The following is an 8,439-nucleotide window of genomic DNA, read 5'->3' as shown; positions in this document are numbered from 1 at the left end:
TTCTGATTCTTTTTGCACTGTCTTTCTGTACAAATTGTTTATTTTTACTACTTTTGGCAGAATTTTTGAAGTATCATAAGTATGGTGAATGTTCAGATTATTACAGACTGTTCTGTTTTAGACAGATTCTGTTTTTGATGCATAGTTTGCTTGTTTTGATGAAACTATCAATTTATATCAGTGGATTAAGCCATGAAAAAGTTATATTACAGTAGACACAATGCAAAAACAAAAGATGAATTGGTTTGCAACAGTACCTAGAGTAGTGATTTGCTTTATTATACTAACGGATCGTACCGAGTTTTCTGTTAAAGTTTTGTGTGGATGAAGTGTTCGATGATCGAGAAGGTTTCGATGTGAGAAGAAGGAAGAGAGGCAAGAACTCAAGCTTGGGGATGCCCGAGGCACCCTAAGTAAATATTCAAGGAGACTCAAGCGTCTAAGGTTGGGGATGCTGGGGAGGCATCCCCTCTTTCTTCAACAAGTATCGGTATGTTTTCGGATTCGTTTCGTTCATGCGATATGTGCAAGTCTTGGAGCGTCTTTTGCATTTAGGTTTTTATTTTTTTTATGCACCATGTTGGTATGATATGGTCCTTGGTTGATTTATAGAATGCTCTTTACACTTCACTTATATCTTTTGAGTATGGCTTTATAGAATGCTTCATGTGCTTCACTTATATCATTTGAAGTTTGGATTGCCTGTTTCCCTTCACTTAGACAACCGCCATTTGTAGAATGCTCTTTTGCTTCACTTATATTTGTTAGAGCATGGGCATATCTTTTGTAGAAATAATTAAACTCTCTTGCTTCACTTATATCTATTTAGAGAGATGACAGGAACTGGTCATTCACATGGTTAGTCAGAAAATCCTACATAAACTTGTAGATTGCTAAATATGATATGTTTGATTCCTTGCAATAGTTTTGCGATATAAAGGCGGTGATATTAGAGTCATGCTAGTCGAGTAATTGTGAAATTGAGAAATACTTGTGTTGAGGTTTGCAAGTCCCGTAGCATGCACGTATGGTGAACCGTTATGTAACAAAGTCAGAGCATGAGGTGTTTATTGATTGTCTTCCTTATGAGTGGCGGTCGGGGACGAGCGATGGTCTTTTCTTACCAATCTATCCCCCTAGGAGCATGCACGTAGTACTTTGTTTTGATGACTAATAGATTTTTGCAATAAGTATGTGAGTTCTTTATGACTAATGTTGAGTCCATGGATTATACGCACTCTCACCCTTCCATCATTGCTAGCCTTTTCGGTACTGTGCATTGCCCTTTCTCACCTCGAGAGTTGGTGCAAACTTCGCCGGTGCATCCAAACCCCGTGATACGATATGCTCTGTCACACATAAGCCTCAGTATATCTTCCTCAAAACAGCCACCATACCTACCTATCATGGCATTTCCATAGCCATTCCGAGATATATTGCCATGCAACTTCCATCATCATCATATACATGACTTGAGCATTTATCGTCATATTGCTTTGCATGATCCTAAGATAGCTAGCATGATGTTTTCATGGCTTGCCCATTTTTTGATGTCATTGCTACGCTAGATCATTGCACATCCCGGTACACCGCCGGAGGCATTCATATAGAGTCATATCTTTGTTCTAGATATCGAGTTTAATATTGAGTTGTAAGTAAATAAAAGTGTGATGATCATCATTAGTAGGACATTGCCCCAATGAGGAAAGGATCATGGAGACTATGATTCCCCCACAAGTCGGGATGAGACTCCGGACGAAAAAAACAAAAAAAAAGAAAAAGAAAGAAAGAAAAAGAGAAAACAAAAAAATGAGAGAAAAAGAGAGAAGGGGCAATGTTACTATCCTTTTTCCACACTTGTGCTTCAAAGTAGCACCATGTTCTTCATATAGAGAGTCTCTTGAGTTATCACTTTCATATACTAGTGGGAATTTTCATTATAGAACTTGGCTTGTATATTCCAACGACGGGCTTCCTCAAATGCCCTAGGTCTTCATGAGCAAGCAAGTTGGATGCACACCCACTTAGTTTCAGTTTGAGCTTTCATATACTTATAGCTCTATTGCATCCGTTGCATGGCAATCCCTACTCCTCACATTGATATCTATTAATGGGCACCTCCATAGCCCGTTGATACGCCTAGTTGATGTGAGACTTTCTTCCTTTTTTGTCTTCTCCACATAACCCCCATCATCATATTCTATTCCACCTATAGTGCTATGTCCATGGCTCACGCTCATGTATTGCGTGAAACTTGAAAAGGTTTGAGAACATCAAAAGTATGAAACAATTGCTTGGCTTGTCATCGGGGTTGTGCATGATGTGAATGCTTTGTGTGGTGAAGATGGAGCATAGCCAGACTATATGATTTTGTAGGGATGAGTTTTCTTTGGCTATGTTATTTCAATGACATAATTGCCTGGTTGGTATGCTTGAAGTATTATTATTTTTATGTCAAAGGATAGATTATTGCTTTGAATCACTCGTGTGTTAATATTCATGCCATGATTAGACATATGATCAAGATTATGCTAGGTAGCATTCCATATTAAAAATTATCTTTTTTATCATTTACCTACTCGAGGACGAGCAGGAATTAAGCTTGGGGATGCAGATACGTCTCCGTCGTATCTATAATTTTTTATTGTTCCATGCCAATGTTATTCAACTTTCATATACTTTTTGGCAACTTTTTATATTATTTTTGGGACCAACATATTGATCCAGCGCCTAGTGCCAGTTCCTGTCTGTTGCATGTTTTTAGTTTCGCAGAATACCCATATCAAACGGAGTCCAAACGGGATAAAAATGAACGGAGCTTATTTTTGGAAAATATGGAAAATTCGGAAGGAAAATCAATGCAAACCAGTGCCCGAGGTGGTCACGAGGCAGGGGGACGCCCCCCCCCCCCTTAGGGCGCGCCCCCTACCCTCGTGAGCCCACCGTAAGGCGGTTGACGCTCTTCTTTTGCCGCAAGAAAGCTAATATTCGGAAAAAAATCACGGCGAAGGTTTCAGGACAATCGGAGTTACGGATCTCCATATATACACGAAATGGTGAAACAGAGCGAGAACAGAACGCAGAAACAGAGAGAGACAGAGAGATAGATCCAATCTCGGAGGGGCTCTCGCCCCTCCCACGCCATGGGAGCCAAGGACCAGAGGGGAAACCCTTCTCCCATCTAGGGAGGAGGTCAAGGAAGAAGAAGAAGAAGAAGGGCGCCCTCTCCCCCTTGCTTCCGGTGGCCCCGGAGCGCTGCCGGGGCCATCACCATCACCGCCATCTTCACCAACAACTTCACTGACATCATCACCAACTCTTCCCCCCTCTATGCAGCGGTGTAACCTCTCTCTTACCCGTTGTAATCTCTACTTAAACATGGTGCCCAACCCTATATATTATTTCCCAATGATGTATGGCTATCCTATGATGTTCGAGTAGATCTGTTTTGTCCTAATGGCTATTTGATGATTGTGATTATTTTGAGTTGCATGTTTTATTATTGGTGTTGTCCTATGGTGCTCTTCGTGTCGCGCAAGCGTGAGGGATTCCCGATGTAGGATTTGCAATATGCTTATGATTTGCTTATGGTGGGTGGCGTGAGTGACAGAAGCACATACCCGAGTAAGTAGGTTGTTTGCGTATGGGATAAAGAGGACTTGATACTTTAATGCTATGGTTGGGTTTTACCTTAATGAATCTTTAGTAGTTGCGGATGCTTGCTAGAGTTCCAATCATAAGTGCATATGATCCAAGTAGAGAAAGTATGTTAGCTTATGCCTCTCCCTCAAATAAAATTGCAATAATGATTACCGGTCTAGTTATTGATTGCCTAGGGACAAATAACCTTCTTGTTGACAAAAGCTTTACTAAAACTAATTTAGTTGTGTCTTCATCTAAACAGCCCCTAGTTTTATTTTCGTGCTCTTTACTTTCTTGCTAGCCTAGCCAAAAACACCTACAAAGTACTTCTAGTTTCTACTTGTTCTAGGTAAAGCAAACGTCAAGCGTGCGTAGAGTTGTATCGGTGGGCGATAGAACTTGAGGGAATATTTGTTCTACCTTTAGCACCTCGTTGGGTTCGACACTCTTACTTATCGAAAGAGGCTAGAATTGATCCCCTATACTTGTGGGTTATCAAAACCAAAAGGGTCGTGGAACCCCAAGAAAGTACAAGATCAAGATGGAAATGATGTGCTAGATTTACCATGCCACATTCACACCAAAAAAGATGAAGAGGGTAATTTCATTTACCCGAAGCATACCACTCGACAATGTTGACTCCTAATCCAGCAATTCCAAGAGAAACATCCCAAGGAAAAGGAGAAGGAAGCGGACAAAGTTGAGGATGAGGAGGAAGACGATGATGGTTACCCCCATGTCAATTCCACTCTGATGATTTTCGCTGATGTTGAGAGTAAGAGTCGACTGAAAGTCATCAACAGAGAAGTGAACATGGTCGCTCCGGTGACGCCTAGTTATTTGAAGTGGTCTCACACTGCCATTAGATTCGACCAGTCCGATCACCCAACACGCATAGCCACCCCTGGGAGGCAAGCGCTGGTGGTCGACCCAGTAGTTGAAGGCACTCGATTGACTAAGGTTCTGATGGATGGTGGCAGTGGTCTGAATATACTATATGCAGAGACGTTGAAAGGAATGGGCATTCCGATGTCCAGACTCAGTGAAAGTAATATGAGTTTCCATGGAGTTATTCCTAGCAAGAAGGCTGCGTCACTCGGCCAGATCGCCCTTGATGTAGTTTTCGGTGATTCCAAGAATTACCGCAAAGAAAAGTTGACATTTGAAGTTGTGGATTTCCATAGTGCTTATCATGCTATTCTAGGCAGGCCAGCTTATGCATGTTTTATGGCTCGACCATGTTACGTGTACCTCAAATTGAAGATGTCTGGTCCTAAAGGGGTGATCACTATCACTGGCAGTCGAAAGAAAGCAGAAGAGTGCTTCCAGAAAGGCTCAAAGATCGTCGATGCACAGATGGCAGTAGTGGAGTTGCAGGAGTATCAAAAAAATGCAGATCCGAGTGATTTGTTGCGAGCTAAGAAGCCTGCCACAGATTCAACATTCCAGTCGTCTGGTGAAACGAAGCCGATTCGTATTTATCCAACGGATCCCAATGCTTCTCCGACTCACATTTCAACAACACTCGACTCCAAATAGGAAGAAGCACTCATCCAGTTCCTCCGTGAGAATTGGGACATCTTTGCATGGAAACCTTCTGACATGCCAGGTGTTCCCAGGGGACTGGCTGAGCATCGTTTATGAGTCGACGCAAAGGTGAAACCAGTCAAAGAACATCTTCGACGGTCCGCCGTACAGAAGAGGAAGGCAATCGGTGAAGAAGTGGCTCGTCTTCTGGCAGCTGAGTTTATCCGAGAGATTTACCACTCCGAGTGGTTAGCTAATGTTGTCATGGTCCCGAAGAAGGACAACTCACTTCGCATGTGCATCGACTTCAAACATATCAATCGGGCCTGCCTGAAAGATCACTTTCCTCTCCCTCGCATCGTCCAAATAGTCGACTCGACTGCGGGGTGTGAGCGTTTGTCCTTTTTGGACGCTTATTCTGGGTATCATCAGATCCGTCTGTATGGACCCGATGAGATAAAAACAGCTTTCATCACCCCATTTGGGTGCTTCTGTTATGTCACTATGCCATTCGATTTGAAGAACGCTGGAGCCACATTCATGCGGATGATTCAGAAGTGCTTGCTCACTCAGATCAGTCGGAATGTGGAAGCATACATTGATGACATTGTGGTCAAGTCGCGTAAAGGTTCTGACCTACTGGCTGACCTTTCTAAAACCTTTGCCAACCTTAGAAGGTATGATATCAAGCTTAATCCATCAAAGTGCACGTTTGGAGTTCCAAGCGGAAAATTACTCAGTTTTCTCGTTTTCGAACGAGGGATCGACGCTAACCCAGAGAAAGTGGGTGCGATACTCCGGATGAAACGCCCTGTGCATGTGCATGATGTCCAGAAGCTTACTGGTTGTTTGGCCGCCCTAAGTCGATTCATTTCTCGCCTCGGTGAAAAGACACTGCCTCTTTACCGACTGATGAAGAAGTCAGATAAGTTCGAGTGGACTCCTGAAGCTGATGCAGCATTTGCAGAGCTTAAAGCCCTGCTTTCCACCCAGCCAGTGCTTGCTGCTCCAATCAGCAAATAGCCTTTACCGCTTTACATTGCAGTCACTGGACAAGTCGTCAGTACAGTACTTACGGTCGAGCGGGAAGAAGAACGAAAAGCCTACAAAGTTCAGCGCCCAGTATACTATGTCTCTGAAGTTTTGACTCCATCAAAGCAAAGATATCCACATTATCATAAGCTTGTTTATGGGATTTATATGACCACGAAGAAGGTTGCACATTACTTCTCTGATCACTCCATTACAGTCGTCAGCTACGCTCCATTATCAGAGATTCTGAACAACAGAGATGCAACTGGTCGAGTGGCAAAGTGGGCGATTGAACTCCTTCCCTTAGATATCAAGTTCGAGGCAAAGAAAGCTATCAAGTCTCAAGGAATAGCAGATTTCCTCGCCGAGTGGATTGAACAACAACTGCCGACTCAAGTTCACTCGGAGCACTAGACCATGTTCTTTGACGGTTCCAAGATGCTGAATGGTTCCGGTGCTGGGGTGGTACTGATATCCCCCCGAGGAGACAAGCTCAGATATGTTCTCCAGATTCACTTTGATTCCTCCAATAACGAAGCAGAATATGAAGCACTCTTGTATGGGTTGCGTATGGCCATCTCACTCGGAGTCCATCGCCTGATGGTCTATGGTGATTCAGATTTGGTAGTCAATCAAGTGATGAAGGAGTGGGACGTCAGAAGCCCAGCCATGACCGGTTACTGCAACGCGGTGAGGAAGTTGGAAAAGAAGTTTGAGGGGTTAGAGCTCCATCATGTACCCCGACTGAAAAATCAAGCAGCAGATGATTTAGCAAAGATAGGCTCTAAGAGAGAAGCTATTCCCAGTAATGTATTCCTGGAGCATATCCATGCACCTTCAGTTCAAGAAGATCCCTTCGCTGAAGAGCCCCCGCAGCCTAAGAGTGCCACAGATCCGACTGAAGTCGAGGTCCCAGGCGTGGTCGACTTGATCATGGAGGTGTTGGTCATCACTCCCGATTGGACAGTGCCATACATTGCATATATCCTTAGGAAAGAGCTCCCAGAGGATGAAGAAGAGGCTCGACAGATCGTACGTTGATCCAAGGCCTTTACTGTAATAAGAGGACAACTTTTCAGAGAAAGTGCAACTGGGGTCAGGCAGAAATGCATAACACCAGAAGAAGGCCGAGTGATCCTCCACGACATCCATTCGGGGACCTGTGGTCACCATGCGTCCTCTCGGACCATTGTGGCTAAAGCATACCGAGCTCGATTTTATTAGCCACGAGCAAATGAAATGGCGAAAGATATAGTCGACAGATGTGAAGGCTGCCAGTTCTACTCCAATATGTCGCACAAACCTGTCGACTGGCCGAACTCCATTCTTCTTGGTCTATGGGGCTGAAGCCGTTCTACCGAGTGACTTGCTTCATAATGCACCACGAGTTGAGCTCTTCTCTGAAGATGAAGTAGAACAAGCTCGGCAAGACGCAGTCGACCTCCTAGAGGAGGAAAGAGAGATGGCCTTGATCCGGTTGACCATTTATCAGCAAGACTTGCGTCGATTCCACGCTAGACACGTGAAGGGTCGAGCCTTTCAAGAGGGTAACTTGGTTCTTCGAGTGGATCAGCAGAAACCACACAAGCTCGCCCCGGCTTGGGAAGGTCCCTTCATTGTCACCAGAGTGCTCCACAATGGAGCATACCACCTTTACGATGTCGAGCATAAGAAGGACGAGCCACGGGCTTGGAATGCGGAGCTGCTCCGCCCCTTTTATACTTAAGTACTCGTTCGAATAAAATGTAATAAGAAATACCTTTGTAATTTGTTTATCAAAGACAAGACCTTTACAGTCCTCTTAAACGATTGTTGTTGCTTTTATTTGCGTCTGAAATCCCCCAGTGGGTGACTTAGCTGCGAATCCGTTTCGCCTAAGTTCAAAACAAAATCCTACTGAGTGGTGAGCAAGCCTCCCACTCGGAGACTTAGCTGTGAATCCGTCTCGCCTAAGTTCGAAAGAAAATCCTACCGAGTGGTGAGCAAGCCTCTCACTCGGGGGCTTAGCTGCGAATCTGTTTCGCCTAAGTTTAAAAAATCCTACAGAGTGGTGAGCAAGCCTCTCACTTGGGGGCTTAGCTGCAGTCCAGTACTCGCCTAAGTTTAAAAAATCCTATCGAATGGTGAGCAAGCCTCTCACTCGGGGGCTTAGCTGCAGTCCAGTACTTGCCTAAGTTTGTAAAATCCTACCGAGTGGTGAGCAACCCTCCCACTCGGGGGCTTAGCTGCAGTCCAGTA

The sequence above is a fragment of the Triticum dicoccoides genome, chromosome 4A (assembly GCF_002162155.2).
Source record: "Triticum dicoccoides isolate Atlit2015 ecotype Zavitan chromosome 4A, WEW_v2.0, whole genome shotgun sequence".
Taxonomy (NCBI): Eukaryota; Viridiplantae; Streptophyta; class Magnoliopsida; order Poales; family Poaceae; genus Triticum; species Triticum dicoccoides.
Note: the sequence above shows the minus strand (reverse complement) of the source record.